The 18,392-nt window shown below is 40.7% G+C and overlaps 1 pseudogene; it reads right to left on the bottom strand.

Moving 5' to 3' along the window:
* Positions 1 to 4,380: 4,380 nt before the first annotated feature.
* LOC147004922 (uncharacterized) lies at positions 4,381 to 10,387 on the bottom strand (annotated as a pseudogene).
* Between the last annotated feature and the right edge of the window lie 8,005 nt (positions 10,388 to 18,392).

Raw genomic sequence — 18,392 nt, 5'->3', positions numbered from 1 at the left:
GCTGTGATGAAAGGATAGACTATCTAGAGTCTGCTATATCCAGGGATCCACCCCATAATCAGCTTCCAAACGCTGACACCATTGCATACACTAGCAAGATTTTGCTGGAAGGACCCAGATATAGCTGTCTCTTGTGAGACTATGCTGGGGCCTAGCAAACAGAGATGTGGATGCTCACAGTCAGCTATTAGATGGATCACAGGGCTCCCAATGGAGAAGCTAGAGAAAATACCCAAGGAGCTAAAGGGATCTGCAACCCTATAGGTGGAACAACATTATGAACTAACCAGTACCCCGGAGCTCTTGACTGTAGCTGCATATGTATCAAAAGATGGCCTAGTCGGCCATCACTGGAAAGAGAGGCCCATTTGACACACAAACTTTATATGCCCCAGTACAGGGGAACACCAGGGCCAAAAAAATGGGAATGGGTGGGTAGGGATGTTGGGGGGAGCATATGGGGGGCTTTTGGGATAGCATTGGAAATGTAATTGAGGAAAATACGTAATAAAATATTAAAAATTAAAAAAAATAAACAAGAAACATCGAACTCATTATCAGAGCCAATAACAAATGTAACATTCCCAATTAGTAAAAGATTACGTAGGTTAATGTAGGATGTCATATTTACCTTAACACTAGAACCTGTTCCATTTTTATCCACAGGAAATGTAACATCATATAAGACAGCTGCCAATTTCCAAATATGTCTCTGAAAATGTACAGGACCAGCCCCCCAAATGCCCACTCTAATTTCCTTTTGTCCAATAGTGGAACAATTTCCACACTAGTTCATGATTGAGTCAGAATAACCAGTCATATTAAAGGAAAGAGGAGGATCATTATATCAGTTTCTCCATTTGATTGATTTTTTTTTTGAAGGCAGGTTTCTGTGGTTTCTCTGCTATAAGGTCTAAAGGCCTGAGACTAGACTGCTTGTCCAGTCTGGGATATAGGCAATCCCACCTTAATGCTTTGCAATACAGTCTCAGAGATATTCTTCTTTCAAGTCTTAGGGGACACAGAAACATTTTTACCATTGGTAATATTTCTAGTAAAACAAATAGGTAGGCCCTGGCCCATAGCAGTTTTATTCACTAATCTGGAATACTTTTTACTCTCAGACAAAGGGAATCATAACAGTTGAGTATTATTAGAGGTCACTAGTACTTCTAGCCTTGACCTTACAGGATATAGCAAAGGTGAGTCAGGAACATGTGCCCAATACAACTTCCCCATTGCCATCATCAGGGCACTCAACAAGATCATGTTCAGTATCGTTCTTTGTCCCAGCATCAACGTATCTCACCAATTGCTTTGACAGTCACTAGGTTCCTTCAGCATCCTGTGGAAAAAAACCCCACAAACATTCCCTCTTCCCCATATTAATACCAGATCAGGAACATGCCAGATGCCAGTAAATGGATTTTTCCATGTCACCAGGGCACAAGCAGGCTGATTTGTAGGGTGCCATAGACACTCATCAGTAGAGAGTCCTTTGGCATCAAAGGTCAAAAAAATTCGAAATAAAATTTCATAGTGAAGGAACTCTTCCCCTCTTTTTTATTTTTTGTAACTGATTTTTTTAGAGCTCCATGGGTTCATTACACAGTTCCCTGTCTATAAGAACATGCAAATTTATGTGTTATATGTAGATTATAACTTATATTTTATAGATTTTTATTAATACATAATTTATATTTTAACATACATAAATCATATTTACTTGTGTAATTTATATCTAATGTATTTTATAATTAATACTTAATGTGGATAATTTATATATATATGTATATACATGCATGTGCAAATATGCATGTAGTTATTATGTACATGTTTCAATGTATATAATTTCTAACTTGTATGATACACGCTTATAAAATTTATATTTGAGCTCACCTGCTTGATTGGATTGGAATAGGCAGGTGTACTTATTTAGAATATATTTGATCTGTCACAGGCAGGTCCAAGTCTTAGGACTCTTCATTACCTACAGTTTATGTGAACTTTAGTTTACAAAAGAATGCACATTAATATTTGCTATTGTACTGAAATCCATATTTTTAGAAATATAGTTAACAAGAGTCTATTAGACCAAAGGTGTAGACTCATTACTTTGAGATCTAATAAGAGCTGTATAGGCTGGCAGCTATAGATATACAGATTTAAACAGAAATGTTTTTTAGCATGATGAGAAACAGCTTTAAATTTATATTTAGAAGACAACCAAAGGAAATTTAAAATTTTGAGCTTGTGACTGAATTGTAAACTGCCAGTGTTTCGTTAGCTTATCAGAACGCCATTCATCAATGTTAAAGTTCTGAACTTTGAAATAGCAATAGAATGTGGGAGGAATAGGAAATATTTCCCTATTTTTTAAAAAAAAGATTTATTTATTTCATATATATATGAGTACATTGCAGCTATCTTCAGACATAGTAGAAGAGTGTATCTGATCCCATTACAGGTGGTTGTGAACCATCATGTGGTTTCTGGGATTGAACTCAGAACCTCTAGCAGAATAATCTGTTCTCTTAAGCACTGAGCCATCTCTCCAGTCCTTATCAAGATCCAAGGACTAAAAGTATTCTACAGGCACTTTACCTAGTCTGTGCACATCATAATAGTTTTGAAGTCTTAAACTTTCCAGGTTGCTAAATTTATTATACCTTCATCAGAAAACCAAGGACAAAGCTCTTCTACAAAAATCTTAAAAGCTATGTAGTTGCTGTAGCCTTATTGTAGTGAATCACAGAAAGCGTTTGTACAAAAAGAGTATGACCATCTCTAGTTCCCATTTCTTTCTTTTCTTTTCTTTTTTCTCTTATTATCTCATTTATCTTTTTGATTTTTACTTTTTCCAAGCCCCCTTACCTTTTTCTGAGCCCCCTTATCAGTTTTCCTCTGACTTTTATTCCTAAAAGTTACTTACAGCTGATAATACTTTGACTTTTCCTTAACACTCAACTCCCAGCTGAGTCCTTCACTATGCTCCCCATATACAAGCTACAAGGTAGATCCATTTCTTCTGGAGCCCACTGGTCAGTCAACATGTGAACCATGATTGGGAAAGTTTGAATGAATATAGGAAAGACAGAAAAGAAATGTAGGAGACAGAGATGAGAAGGCTGCTCATTAACACCATGCCAGCAAGCAAGTATATTTTTTCAGTGTCTTTTAAAGCTAAGTAACACAAAGCAAGACCAATTCCAGGATGATAAACCATTACTACAAATGTTTATGTGGTGATTTTATCATACACAATATCTATGTTTGACTAGGGCAGTTCCCTTCAAACTAGGACAATCTCAAGGACATATGCATAAGTGAAGAAACTTGGCAGGATATAATGCATATTTTAATTAAAAACAAAGACAGATATTGGTACAATCACTATGATTATTCACAAGGAAAAAGTCAGCCAAAATTAACTCTGCATATGCTCCTCACAAGAAATTTTCTCAGCCTTAAAAATTGTCAGAATTTGTTCTAGATATAGTATGTTCAATGTTTTACTAAGAAGAACAGGACTTTCTCTTGGCATCATTTTGTAAAAGTAACCTACAACAGTCAACACCATATAAGCGATATACTTTCGATATATGAGTGATACTAACGGGCTATATCATTTTATGGATGGATGTAATACAGGCTTGCAGCCATGGCACTCAAACAAGGTCATCAGGTTAGCTTAGTCCTCCTTCTCAGGAGGCCCTTTGCAGTTAAACAACTTTAAGATAGAGCCAGACTTGCTGGAGCAGGATTTCCCCAGTTGTGTGACTGAGAACAATGGTCCTGCACAGGCTCTGGCATCCAACAGAAACCTAGATTTTCTCAGACCTAGAGCTGGGAAATGACATCCTGGCTCTATATGAGTGTCCATACAGAACATTCCTGTGAACAATCTGACCATCCCTGCAGCAGAGGTATCTTCCTGGGTTCATCCTGGTAACTCCTTAACCTAGTCTATCTGGAGAATCTTTGTTATAAAAATGGGTAAACCCAGCAGAGAACACTGTTAAAGGAGTAGAATATGATCTTTATTGTGGATATTCCTGAATAAAAATATAAATCCAATCAGGAATGGAGGTGCCCACCTTGAGATCCCATCAAGTGGGAGGCAGATCCAGGCAGATCTCTGTGAGTTCAAGGACATACTAGAGAGAATGGAAGGGAGTCACAAGGGCTCAGATTCACAGAGTATCAAACATACTGTTTCCTGCATAGAAGTTCTTGTTAACTACACAAGCACAATACTTTGTGGTCTTCTTTCCCTGGCAGTGGCTCTTAGCTTTGCTAATGAGGCGAATCCCATGAAAGACAGAGATCTCAAGTACAGGGGACACAGGTGTGTTCACCCTCTCCTTCCAGTCTGGGATCCTATGTCATCCAGAGGACCACAAATTGATGTTGCAGCTTTGCTAAGTCCTTTTCCTAGATGGCCAGTTCCTTCTGTTTGTGTAAGTACTGCAGCATTTCCACCAGTCTTTCCCAATACTGTTCATTAGAAGATGGTGTTCTTAGTGGAGGACTAGACACAGGCATGCATAAGCTTTCCTACAAGAGTGACCACATACAGAGATTCACAAAATTTTGGTAGACAGCTGGGCAAGCCAGAAGTTCTTCCACCAATATTCTTCAAATGTAAGGAACCCTGTTTTAAGGAAGAGACTAATAAGAAATAAAACCAATGGTCTCCTCAAGTCTCTCTCTCTCTCTCTCTCTCTCTCTCTCTCTCTCTCTCTCTCTCACACACACACACACACACACACACACACACACACACACACACACACACGATGCCCCACACCACCCACAGGCTTCATCCTAGATGAGCATGGAAGTTTAGACTAAGCACACCAGCTCTTTCAGAAGACGTATAGAACTCTGCTATCCAACTCTTGGGACCTAAAACTGCAGTGAGGAGAATGTGCTGCTTGGCCAGAGTATGTTGAGGTGGTTAGAGAATGTTTCCCCATATAACTCAAGTCTCTAACCATTTTCCTTAGCCCGTCAAAAGTTCCTCCCATACTCCTGGTCATCTAGTAGCTCCAGGCTGTAACCTCCAGGACGGCAGAGCTCTCTCAAAACATTCACAAAAACAGGGCCTACAAGCTTACTAAGGTTTCTATCAGGGTAAACTGAGAACTGGGCAATGGGAAGAGACCTCAGTGGGTTTCAGGAAGGAAGAAGGCCATAATCCACCCAAATCAGTGACAATAGGAAACGCTCATTTGACATTTGTACTTGTCTCTTCTCCCTGCTATGTACTTCGAATATGTGGTAATACATGGCCACTGATATGGAGATGAGTCTTAGGACCCAAGACTCAATCAAAGATCTTTGCATATCACTCCACCTATCATGGGGAGATGTAGGTGTGTGGCATCTTATTAACCCAGCTCCCTCACTGAACTTCATCTTCAAGCAGAGCTCGCCAATAATTCAGAAGATGATTGCTTTCCAGAATACTTGTGCCTAGACAGAGAAATGAACAATCACACTGCATGAGGTGGGTTGCTGGCTGGGGCTGTGGAGTTCTAAGGTGATGGGTGGAAGCAGAAGGGTGGATATGTAGACAGGTAATCCAATGGGCAATTGGTGTCAGACATTATCCTGACACAACTGCCTGTCCCTACCTGCTGTTGCTAGGTCTGGATGTCACTGGTCTCTTCCTCTTGATCTTTACAGATCAGCTTCAAATCTGCCAAGTAATGCTATAGCAGGGCCAAATCTTCCTGCACTTTCTTGGCCTCATCATGTCCACTTTCTTTTTCAGTGGAGTTTGTTCCATCTGGAGCCGTCTGTGCAATTTGCTGGAAACCCCTTCTGTGTAGTAAGCCGCTTTCAGCCTCCTCCTTCCATTCCTACTCCAGGCTCCATTAAACCCACCAGGCCCTACATTCAAATGAAGATTTATGAAAGAACCCAATACAGCCATGAAAGCTACACTTAGAAGATCAAAAACAGCATAGTTGATTCAGCAAAGAATGAATGATCTGAAGTCCCCAACACCAACAGGGATCCATGTCCCTCCAAAAGAAAGAGGACTCTTGATATGTCCTTGAATGTCCAAGGTATTGGGGAAAACATCAAAAAGTAGGGGACAAATAACCTCAAGGTAGGATAGTAGAACTCTGTGGAGGACATTCTATCTATGCATTTTATCTTACTCAGCTCTGTAAAACCCTTCCTGAGACTCAGAGGCCCAGGGCTGCCTAGTAACCCTCTCATGGTATGAATCATGTTTTCTATCTAGAAGCTCTTAGGACGGCAGGTCAATACTGGGAAGGATAACAGTTTCCTTCACACTGAGCAAAACTGAGTGGAAATGGCCTAAAGCATGCTGATGGCAAAGAAGTAGATAGGATAGAATCAGAGCTGCAGACTCTCCAGTGTTGTGGCTTGGTGTGATGCTGTTTGTATTCTCATGTTAATTCTGTTTTCCTAAGAGGGGTTACCACCAATGAGCAGTCTATTAAGTTCTCAGGTGATATTATGTGAACCTTCTCCCCATTTTAACTGGTCAATAAAGGTTACAGCCTGTGATTGGGCAGTAGAGAAGAAAGGTGGGACTGGAAGTTTGAGAGTGGGAGCAGGTAGAGAGGCAGTAGAGAATGAGAGGGGAAGGATAGAGGATGATAGGAGATAGGGAAGAAGCCATGATAGACTAGAACCATGTGGCCAGGAGAAATCATAAGTAACAGGGTCTTATGGCTGGGGAATAAGTTAGTATAGTGCTAGATCTGCTCAGCATATAGGTCATAATTATAATAAGTGGATGGTGTATTTCTTATGTGGACTTATTGGGGTTGGAAATTCATGCAACACTATAGTCCAGAAGAAAAGAAAGTCAGAAATGGCCATTTGTCAACTGGTGGGCTCCTTTTCAAGAACATACTGATAGAAGCTAATCTCTTTTTTAAGGTCCTTGAAGTTCTCTGAGACCTCATGCTCTAACCTCTGCAAGTCCATCATGACCTGCTGATGCCCCATCATGGAAAGGATTAGGGATATGGTAGGGCCTGGTCCCATGAACCCCATGAACACAAGCTTCTAGAGCTTTAACTATACACTCAGGTTGCATTGTGGATTACCCCTGCCTAGAGAATGCCACATTCTGGATTCTATATACTAGGACCTTATGGTGCTTTTGAAACTTGTTATCCAGGACCCAGGCCAGGAGAGGCAAGGCCCAAATGGAGGGTGCCCTGATTGCCTAAATTCATTCAGTAGAGATGGAAGGGGAGTCTAACCCTTTATGCTGTCAGGAGCCTATGCCACAGGTCTTGACCCACCAGAAACCTGTGATTTCATTTCTCTCCTTTTCATAACAGAGATTCTAGACCCTGGGTAACCAATACTGCATGTGTTGGCATTGCCAATAATTTTGTAGATAAGACACCAGATCAGGGCAGCTTTATAAACTGTCCAAGGGATACAAATATGCAGACAGAGTGACCACATAAGCCAACAACAGTGCTGTTTAAATTGAGGCTCCTAGACCTCAACACTAGTATCACCTTGAAAATGTTACACAGGCAAATCTTCAGGCCAAAACATACTCCTCTGGTTTCCAGTGTCTGTAGGGACATATAAATATGCAAACATATTTATGCTTGGGTTTGTGTGTACACATGTGTATGCACACTTGCACACACACACACACACACACACATGGGGAAGGAGGAGTGAAAGGGACAGAGTAAGAGAAGGAGAGTGAGAGAAAGAGACAGAAAGAGCCCAAGAATTGCATGGAACAGCATTGTCTCTGTGTGTAAGACTCATGGTCAAAGAAGAATGAGACCCATTCCTTCTAGTCAAGCACTGAGATGAAAAAAGGAGGACCAGGCCTCTCGAGCTGTTACCAGGAGTTTAAAGCACTCAATCACCTTCCAGGTAAGAATAAAGATCACAAATTCATGCCAGTTAGTATCTCACAAGGCCACCACTTGTTAAGGTCTTTCCAAATGCATGCTGGAAACTCACTTTCCACTGCTTTAATCTCTGAGTTCTGTCACTCAGACCACAGGCTCAGGTTTTCATTTAGAGGAAGCAGAAGAACCTATTTCCCATCTCACTCCTGCTCAAGCTTTCAGGTTCTGCTTCTCTCTGAGAAACATTTAGAGACATGAGGTTGGGCACAGGGACATCCTGGAGGTACAGCATCCTAGAACCCACAACCTTAAAAGAATATTGCACACCGAAGACTAACACTATGGGGTTTAAAAAAATGAATACCTATTGTCCAAGGATCTTTCAGTGATGAAGATCAGGCAATCTCACTGCTCATTTCTCTCACTAGTCATTAGCTGCAGCTGTGTGTTCAGCTGCTCCTCTTCCTTCCTTACCTGCTTCCTGGTTAGGAGACTTGTGGGAGATGATGGCTGTCTGCCAGCCTCTGTAAGTAGAAGAATACAAGTGAACTTGCATTGTGAGAAGGCATAGTGGATGGACAGAGAACTCTGAGGCCCAAACAGAAAGAGCATGCCTGGAACCCAGTGAGATCCTAAAGATTTTGTCCCAGGCTTGATATGTCTCCTCTGTGGATCTCATCTCTCCTATCACTCTGTAGAGTTAGGGGTATCTAAGCAGCCAGTTGTGTCCTCTACTTTCTTACACAAATGCTTATAGTGAACACAGAGATAGCCTTTCTGGGCTTATTAATAATGGTACAGGGCACAACTTGACTTCTAGCCTGCAAATTCAGAAGGCAGAAGATAAATGTCACAGTGCTGAAGCACTCAGGTGCTCTGAAGATTCCCATCTCTCTAGACTCCTGACTGTGAATTAAAAAGTCATTCAGGAGCTGAACATGGTCAAAAGACTGAACAATTCACACCACTGAGAGACCAAACACTTCAGAGGTAGCATTAAGGATCCAATATCTGTCTTGGTACTACCTCTAACAGTTGTTTAGCTACTTTAGAGCTAGTGAAGAAAGCTAAGGAGACCACTATCAGAGCCAGGTGGTCAGGGGATTCTGAGAACATAATGTCATGGCCAGGAGAAGATTTTTCTCCCTGTTACTACTGTCAGATGGCCACTGCATTTAAAAGAAGCCACTGGGAGTAAACTGCAATGATAGCCTGCCTTAAATTGGGAAAAGTTAGTCCCTCCCACCCCCTAACTACATTAGGATCCCAATGTAAAACATTCAATGTCCAGCAAGATTAAAAGCTAGGAGCTCAAAGTATAATAGCTTTGGCCTTGCCAGCTTTGGGAATGGACAAATTAATACTCTGAAATTCTTAACTTTTAGGAATTATAAGCATGGAAATCCATTTGGTTTACAAAGGCTCTGTCGAAGACCCTCTGGGCCCCTTTGTCTGCTTGGAACAGGTCTCTAGTCGCGGGTGGGCAAAGCGTCAGATGAATTGACAGACAGATGCTCACAGGAGAGTTTGTGTAGAATCTGAATGTAATTTGTCAAATCGAGCATCAAACTTTTTATACAGAAGACAATAAGGAAGTTGGGTGACATACCCGCAAGGTACAAAGAGGTTACTGGATTCTTACATAAAACAGAAGAATGCAAACACAGAAGGTCTAACGAAAACCACTTGGGATAGAATTCATTGTTAACAACTGAGATCAACAAGGGCTCCACCTAAGATTCACTTAATCTTAGAAGCCAGGGTCAAGGGCTTCGTGCCCTTGCCATAGTTCCTATTTTAGTCTATTGTATAGTCCACCTTCCCCCTAGGCCATTGTAAATACATGTGTATGGGTGTAACTCAGCTATCTATAGTTCTAAGTATCTACTCTGGTTTCTCCTTAGGTCTGAAACTTCCTTCTTCCTTGGTGATGGTAAATTCCTGTGTAGGACAGTGACTTAGCTTTTATTCAAAGTGATGGTGTAGTACCAGAGGAAAATCTGAATGTCACAGAATAGCAACATTCTTACTAAATTTCCAAGCCCATGGTCTTGCTCAAAGACTTTCTAAGACTGTTGGAACACTGGCGAAGGCTTTAGTTATGTCAAAATTCAATTTTAAAAGGCACTTATAATAGGATAATACTAAAAGAGAGCACGTGGATCCATACACTAGACTAGCGTGGGAATGGAAAATTAATGTATGGGTTAGAGAGAACGCCAGATTCCAAGAGTGAGTTTCCATGAAACTCTTCTGCCTCGTGAGTAGCTTCCAAGCCTCAGCCTGTCAAGCTGACTCGACCAGAGTGTGTGGCAAGGCTCCAGTTCCTGTGCCCCATTGCTAGAAATCCCAGCTCAAGCTCTAGGAAGCTCCAATTACCCTGCCCAGGACTTACTGTGCATTCCCCAGGACCACTTCTTTCTTGTTGGATATATCTGAGATGGAAGGCCGGCTTCCTTCTGCCTCTCTCTAGTCTTTCTGTACTTCCCATTCTCTATAGCAAGTAGATATTTCAGTCAGGTAAGCATGTCTGTGGATGAACCATGTAGACACTGACTGAATGCCCTAAGAGCAGATACACTGGTGTCATCACAAGGGATGTCAAGAGTTCTCCAGGATACAATAGCATGCCTAGAGAAGGGACTGCTAATATCATGGGGAAGAGCCCTTGCCTCACTAATAATGTGCTCTCTATATTGACCAGAAGCTGAGGTACACTTTCCAGGGCTCTCCTGGGCCATAGCCATTGAGACCCACTACCTTCCAAAGCCAGAGATCGCTCTAAGCTTGATTGGAATCACATTAGTTCTTCCCATGTGTGGACTTAGTGTTTACTTTCCAAACCCTGCAAGGAATTGTTTCATTCCTCCCTTAAAATCACATTACTCATTCATCAATATGAGCCATTAATACTACTGAGAAACCACACTGGAATGAATGTAGAGGAGATCTTCTGCCTCCATATACAGGTGCTTGAAAACACATCCAGGAAGAGCCTGCAGGGCTGGTTGCAATGTAGAATATGGAATAGGATGTATAGTCATGGAAGCCATGTGCTTGGTCTTTGAAAGTTGCACCAAGATGCTTTAGCAGAGAGTGAGCACAGCCATCAGGTGCCTGCAACAGTGTGATGAACTCTTGGCAGAGGAAACTCAAATAGTGAAGGCACCAAGAGTAAAAGCACTCGGGCAGAGTGTGATGCTCTCTCCTCTCTGCACTAGAGATACCAAGGCAGAATTGGTTACAGGCCTCTGTGAGCTATACTGTGAGATTTTTGTCTGAAGAAAGAAAAAAGTCAACTGGGTGCTGAAGTGAGGATGTAGGAAAATACTGTAGACATATCTCAGTTGACAGAATGAGTGCCTAGCACATAGCACTCAGTGACTAGTGCTGTCTGCAAGGCCCTGGTGGCCCCCCTTGTAATCCTACCTCTTATGAAGTGGAAGGAGAATCATCTGAGATCAAGGTTAGTCTTCACAGCCAAGTAGACAATAGCTAGGAATATATGAGGCCCTCTCTCACAAAACAAAACAAAACAAAACAAAACTGAAACAAACCCTATCTCCAAGGTCTCATCTAACAATCTTATCCTATTGAAATGCTCTACCATTCTCCCTACTACTCTTAAATTCTAGGAAGATGAGGAGGAAGTGGAAGTCGTCTTTCTATTCTAAGGACCTTACTCTTGTCTTTCTTTAGGTCCACAATGAGACCAAATGAAAGAGGGTTTCACCATCTGAACTATTGAGTAACATCCACTGCTGCTAGCATTGGCATTGTGCTATTCTGAGTGATATTGTCCCAGAAGGAAGTATCAGGTGCTGAGGCCAAACCCTATTGATCCCTTCAAATTGCTAGACAGAAGTCATCTGAAACACTCCACTTCTTGTCCTGAGATTAAAACAAGCTGGCTTACAGGTTCAGAGTTTCAGTCCATTGTCATCAAGGTGGGAGTGTGGCAGCATCCAGGCAGGCATGGCTCAGGTGGGCCTGTTCCAAGGGCAGACAGAAGACTGGCTTCCAGGCAGCTAGAACAAGGGTCTTAAAGACCAGTCTCAGTGACACACTTCCTCCAAGACCACACCTTCAAATAGTGCCACTCCCAGGGTCAGACATATTTAAACTACCACGCCCATTGTGAATCTTGTGGGCTATTTAACCACACATCATAATCCCAGTCCCACCTTTCAGAGTTCAATATAGGGTGGTGTTCATGCACCCAGATGAGTATCTTGGCATATTTCATTCACCAGGATCCATATTTATCCAAGAATTTAGTGTAGTTAAGCAACTGCTTCTTTCATAAATGAGGTGACAGTAATCTATTTATGTGAGTATATCAATGGAAAATCCAGCATAACTGAGGGGTGGGAAACTAGCACTGTGTCCTGGCCTTTGTGGGTCTAGAATTAAGCTCACAAGCACACAATGGAATTTTCTGCAGGTACAGAGTGAAGTGGAATGGACATTGAAAAGTCTGAGCAACAGTGGTGAAGCTCCTCAGTCCAGGTAACAAACACATTCTCTATTTCCCATCCAAGGAGCTCCTGTTGATGCCATGAATCTTGTTTGACCATGGTAAGGTCATGCAAGCACCTGTCCTAAGGATACCAAGTTCTTCCATTCAGTAGAACTTAGAAAAATGAGCCAGGGTCAGAAATTACAACCTCTTTTCATAATGTACATGACAAATGTGATGAAGAATTCATTTGTGTCAAAGATCAGGGGCCTTCTGGGTGTTGTGTGTCTCTGTTGGCCATGTGCAGCAGCTTGAAGAGCCCAGTTCTGATGTTTACTGGGATTCCCATGATGATGCACTCAGACATGTTTGGAAACTACCAGAACAGTGGACAGAGATCTTAATTTGCATAATAGAGGGAACATTACTGATCTGTGTTGCAGGATATTTAATCATACTGTGAAACCCAAGATTGTATTTTTTTTTACTGGATATTTTATTTATTTACATTTCAAATGTTATCCCCTTTCTCAGTTTCTCCTCAGCAAACCCCCTATCCCTTTCTCCCTCTCCCTGCTTCTATGAGGATGCCCCCACCCACCCACCCACTCCTGCCTCCCAACCCTAGCATTACCCTACACTGGGGCATTGCGCCTTCTCACAGCCAAGGAATTCTTCTTCCATTGATATCTGACAAGGCCATACTCTGCTACATACGCAGCTGAAGCCATGAGTTCCTCCATGTGTGCTCTTTGGTTGGTGGTTTAGTCCCTGGGAGCTTTGGGTGGTCTAGTTGGTTGATATTTTTCTTCTTATGTGTTGCAAATCCCTTCAGCTCATACAGTCCTTTCTCTAACTCCTCCATTTGTGGACACCATGCTCAGTCTAATGGTTGGCTTCAAGCATCCACCTCTGTATTTGTCAGGCTCTGGCAGAGCCTCTCAGAAGACAGCTATATCAGACTCCTGTCAGCAAGCACTTCATAGTGGCTGGGCTTGTTGTCTGTATATGGGATGGATCCCCAAGTTGTGTTATTTACTAAAAGTGTCTTGATGTGGTGGGGCTCAGTACTAAGATAAACCTCTAACACAAGAGCTAAATAAAGTCAACCTGAGGAGGAAAAGCAAATAACTAGCTGTGAAAGAGTGAATATAAGAAAACATAAAGGAGAGTCTGTGTTTAAGGGTATTTAAGAGTTGAAGGGTATTTAAGACAGAGAATGAGAAAGGAGGTTTTCCTTCTGATGTTGGTGGGAAGGCCAGCTGGATGCTTTCTCCGCCTCTCTGAGTTAGCAGTTTTTTTTTCCACATCTCCTGCATCTTCATTCGTAAAATTAAACAGGATTTGTGTTTATTAAAACAACATTTTGGTTTTCCAACTTTTGCCAAGACCCCATGGACAGAGAAATCACTCTTCTGCAGACAAACTGGAAAGCCATCAGATTTGGTAAGTCACCTGGGAAGTTCTCTAGGACAGAGTTAAGGATGGGCAGCATCATATTATAAGGTTTAAGACCCTGTATAGTGCCACTCTAGATGATTTGAAACTAGAAGCAGATAATGAAAAGCTAAATTACTAAAATTGGCTCAATCTCTGATTATGATTATTTGTGTATTTTATACTTGTTCTTGCTAGGCATAATGGCTTTCTCTACCCACTAAAAGAAAAGGCAGATTGATAAGATAAAAATCTTAGAAGGAGAATTAGAGACTTTTGTAAACAAGAATAAGAAAAGTACTCAGACACACACAGAAGTTTAGAAAATACTCTGAAAGACCTCAGAAATATACTCAGACAAAGACAGAGGAGTTTAGACAAGAGCCTACTATGCCAACACATAATGAAACTGACAGGGGTGGCCCAAGATTGTTAAAAAAAAAAAAACAAAAATAACACCTTATTTTATCTAGTTACTATACAAGCTATACTAGCAGAAGATAAGTACTCCCAATGTGTGGAGAAATTAAATGGAATCTGATAGATATATTAGATTTTAGGACATGTGGTATGCATTTATCCTATGTGACAAAAATAGTAAATCCATTGACAACTCAGAACAGAATTATACTTGAAGACTGGAAAAATTTGGCAACAGCAATTTTGGAAGCTGGTATTCAGTTACAATGGTAAACATTGTGGAAAGAGGAAGCTAGAGCAATAGAACAATGAAATCAGGCAAGAGACACTGATATTTCCCAGGATGCATTGTGAGGTAAATATTCTGAGTTATAAACCCAGCTTGAATTTGATTATCACTCCTTAGTTCTGTGTTGTTTAGCAGGGCCTTTTTTGTTGTTGTTGTTTATTCTCTTTATAGCCTGATCCCTGTCCCCCCGCCCAGTACTCCCCTCCCACAGTCCCTTCACTCCTCCCTTTTTTCTCTGAGGGCATGAAATGTACCCCCACCCATCTTTCCCTTCTGGGACATCAAGACTTTACAAGGCCATCTCCCACTGATGCCAGACAAGACAGTCAAGTTAGGAGAACAGATTCCACTAATGGGCAACAGCTTTAGGCATAGCCTTCACTCCAGTTTTTCTAGGCCCACATGAATATGAAGCTGCAAATTGACTGCATATGTGTGTGTGTTGCGGAGGAGCTGGGGAGCACTGGGGCTCGGTGCAGCCCATGCATGCACTTTGTTTGGTGGTTCAGTCTCTCATTGCCTCCAAGAATCCCTGTTAGCTGACTCTTTTTGGTCTTTCTGTGGAGTTCCTATCCCCTTTAGGGACCTCAATCCTTTCCTAACTGTTCCATAAGTGTTCTCAAATTCTATCCAAAGTTTAGCTGTGGCTCTTTGCATCTGTCGGAGTCAACTGCTAGGTGGAGCATCTCGGAGAACAGTCATGAAAAGCTCATCTCTACAAGCATAACATTATCATTAATAGTTTCGGGTATTGGTCTTTGCCCGTGGGATGAATCTCTAGTTATACCAGTTATTACATGGCAATTCTTGCATCTCCAGTAGGTTGGTGTCCCTATCACTCCCCTGGAGTTCCTGCCTGGCTACAAGAGTTAGCCCCTTCAGGTTCCATAATCCCATGGCTGTGAGAGTCAACTAAGTTCAGCTGATTTTTGGAAATGTCCTTTATTCCAGGTCTCTGGCAAGTCCTCTAGATACCCTTCATCCCTCCATGTCCACCAGATGCACATTTTCATTCATACTCATGGCCATCTTGCCATCTACCCTGTCTCTCTCCACACCTCATCCTAAACCCCCAGTCCTCTCCTTATCAACTCTCTCACCAAGCCCCCCCCCCCACCTGCCTCATTCCAATATTGTATTCCCCCTTCTAAGTGAGATTCAAAAATCCTTGCTTAGGTCTTCCTTTTTGTATAGCTTCTTTAGGTCTGTGGAATGTAGTGTGGGTATCTTGTACTTTACGTCTAATATACACTTAAAAGTGAGTATGTACCATGCATGTCATTTTGTGTTTGATTTGCTTCACTCAGAATGATATTAAGTTCCATCTATTTGTCTGCAAAAACCCATGATGTCTTTGTTTTTAATAGCTGAATAGTGTTCCATTATGTAGATGTACTGCTTATTATTTATCCATTCTTCAGCTGTGGGATATCTAGGCTGTTTCCATTTCTGGCTATTACAAAAAAAAGGTGCTGTGCACATAATTATCCCTATGGTATAATAGGGCGTCTTTTGAGTGTATGCCCAGGAGTGGTATAGCTGCATCTTAAGGTGCAACGGTTCCCAGTTTTCTGAGAAACCACAAAATTGATTTCCAAAGGGTTTGTACAAGTTTGCACTCCCATCAACAGTGGAGGAGAGTTTCCCTTGCTCCACATCCTCGCCAGAGTATCCTTTCACTTGAGTTTTGGATCTTAGCCATTCTGTCCAGTGTAAGGTGGACTTTCAGAGTCCTTTTGATTTGCATGTTGCTCATGAGTAGGCACTTTAATGAGCATTTCTTTAATCATTTCTTGTTATTTGATACACCTCTGTTGAGAATTCTCTGTTTAGCCCTATACCCCATTTTTAACTGGGTCATTTGGGTTGTTGGTGTCTAAAGTCTTGAGTTCATTATAAATTTTAGATATCACTCCTCTGTCAGATGAATGGTTGGTGAAGATTATTTACCAATCTCTAGTCAGCTGTTTTGGTCTAATGACCATGTCCTTTGCTTTACAGAAGATTTTCAGTTTCACCAGGTTCCAATTATCAATTGTTGATCTTTGAGTCTGAGCCATTGGCATTCTGTTCCAGAAGTTGCTTCCTGTACCAATGAGTTCAAGGTAGTCCCCCACTTTCTGTTCTACTAGATTTAGTGTATCCTGTTTTGTTTTGATGTCTTTGATCCACATGAATATGAGTTTTGTGCAGGGTCGTAAATATGGATCTATTTGTATTTTTCTACCTGCAGACATCCAGATAGACCACCACCATGGTTGAAGATACTTTCATTTTTTCCATTGTGTTGTTTCTAATTCTTCATAAAAAAAAAAATCACAAAAGTGTCCATAGGTGTGTAGGTTTACTTCAGGGCATTCCATTTGATTCCATTGATCAACCAATCTGTTTTTTTTTTTTTTTTTTTTTTTTTTTGCCTATACCATGTGGTTTTTATTACTATTGCTCTGTTGTACATGTTGAGATCAGGGATGGTGATACCTCCAGAAAGTTCAGGATTGTTTTAGCTATCCTATTTTTTTTTCTTTTTTCCATATGAAGTTAAGAATAGCTCTTTTAAGGCCTGAAAGCAAATTTTAATGGGAATTACATTTAATCTGTCAATTACTCTTGGTAATTTGGCAGTTTTCACTGTGTTAACCCTATGTATTCATGAGCATGGAAGTACTTTCCATTTTCTGATATCTTCCTCATTTTTTTTCTTCTTCATTTTGATGTTCTTGTCACATGGGACTTTTACTTGCTTGGTTAGAGTTACTCCACAGTATTTTATATTATTCATGGCTATTGTAAGGTATTCTTTCCCTAGTGTCTTTTTCAGCCCATTTATCATTTGTACTAAGGAGGGTTACTGGTTTCTGTAATTTAAAGAAAGATACAGCTACTTTGCTGAAGATGTTTATCAGCTGTAGCACTTCTGTGGTAAAATTTTGTGGTAAGCAGTACTTCAACATCATCCATTCCCATTTGTATCCCTTTAATCTTTAGATTATTGTTCAAGCTAAAACTTCAATTAAGTACTCTATTGAATATATAAGGAGAGAGTGGGTAGCTTTGTCCTGTCCCTGGTTTTAATGGAATTGCTTTAAAATTCTCTCCATTTAATTTTAGGTTGGCTCTGGGTTTCCTATATATTGCTTTTAATATGTTTAGGTATGTGTTTTGTATCCCTGATCTGTTTAATACTTTTAACATGAAGGGGAGGTGGATTTTGCCAAGGGATTTTTAAGCATCTAATGAGATGATCCTGTGATTTTTCTTTCAGGTTGTTTGTATGGAAGATTAAGTTGATGGATTTTTGTATATTGAACCATCCCTGCATCTCGAGGATAAAACTTACATGGTCATGTTCTTGATGTGTTCCTAGATTTGATTCACGAGTATTTTATTGAGTTTTTTGGGGTTAATGTCCATAAGAGAAACTGGTCTGAAAATCTCTTGCCTTGTTGAATCCTTTGTGTGGTTTAGGTATCATAGTAATTGTGACTTCATAGAGTGATTTGGACAATATTCTTTCTATTTCTTTTCTATGGAATATTTTTATGAATATTGGTATTAACTTCCTTTTAAGTCTGGTAAAATTCTACACCCAAACCATCTATTTGTTTTTTTTTTTTTGGACTGGGAGATTTTTAGTAATTGCATTTATTTCCTTATGAGTAATAAACAACTTTGATAATTTTTCTGATCTTGATTTTACTTTAGTAAGTGGCATCTTGTCTTGAAAGTCATCCAGCTTGTTAATATTTTACAATTTTCTGAAGTATAGGCTTTTGAAGTACGACATACCAGTTCTTTGAACTTCTCCATTGTCTATGCAGAAGTTATGCCTCTTTTTCATTTTTGTTTATTTGGACAATATGTCTTTGTCTGTTGGTTAGTTTAGCTAAGGATTTGTATATCTTGTTGA

Source organism: Mus caroli, unplaced genomic scaffold, assembly GCF_978045245.1.
Source record: "Mus caroli unplaced genomic scaffold, Mus_caroli_1 scaffold_4, whole genome shotgun sequence".
Classification (NCBI taxonomy): domain Eukaryota; kingdom Metazoa; phylum Chordata; class Mammalia; order Rodentia; family Muridae; genus Mus; species Mus caroli.
Note: the sequence above shows the minus strand (reverse complement) of the source record. Positions and strands in the feature narration are given on the sequence as shown.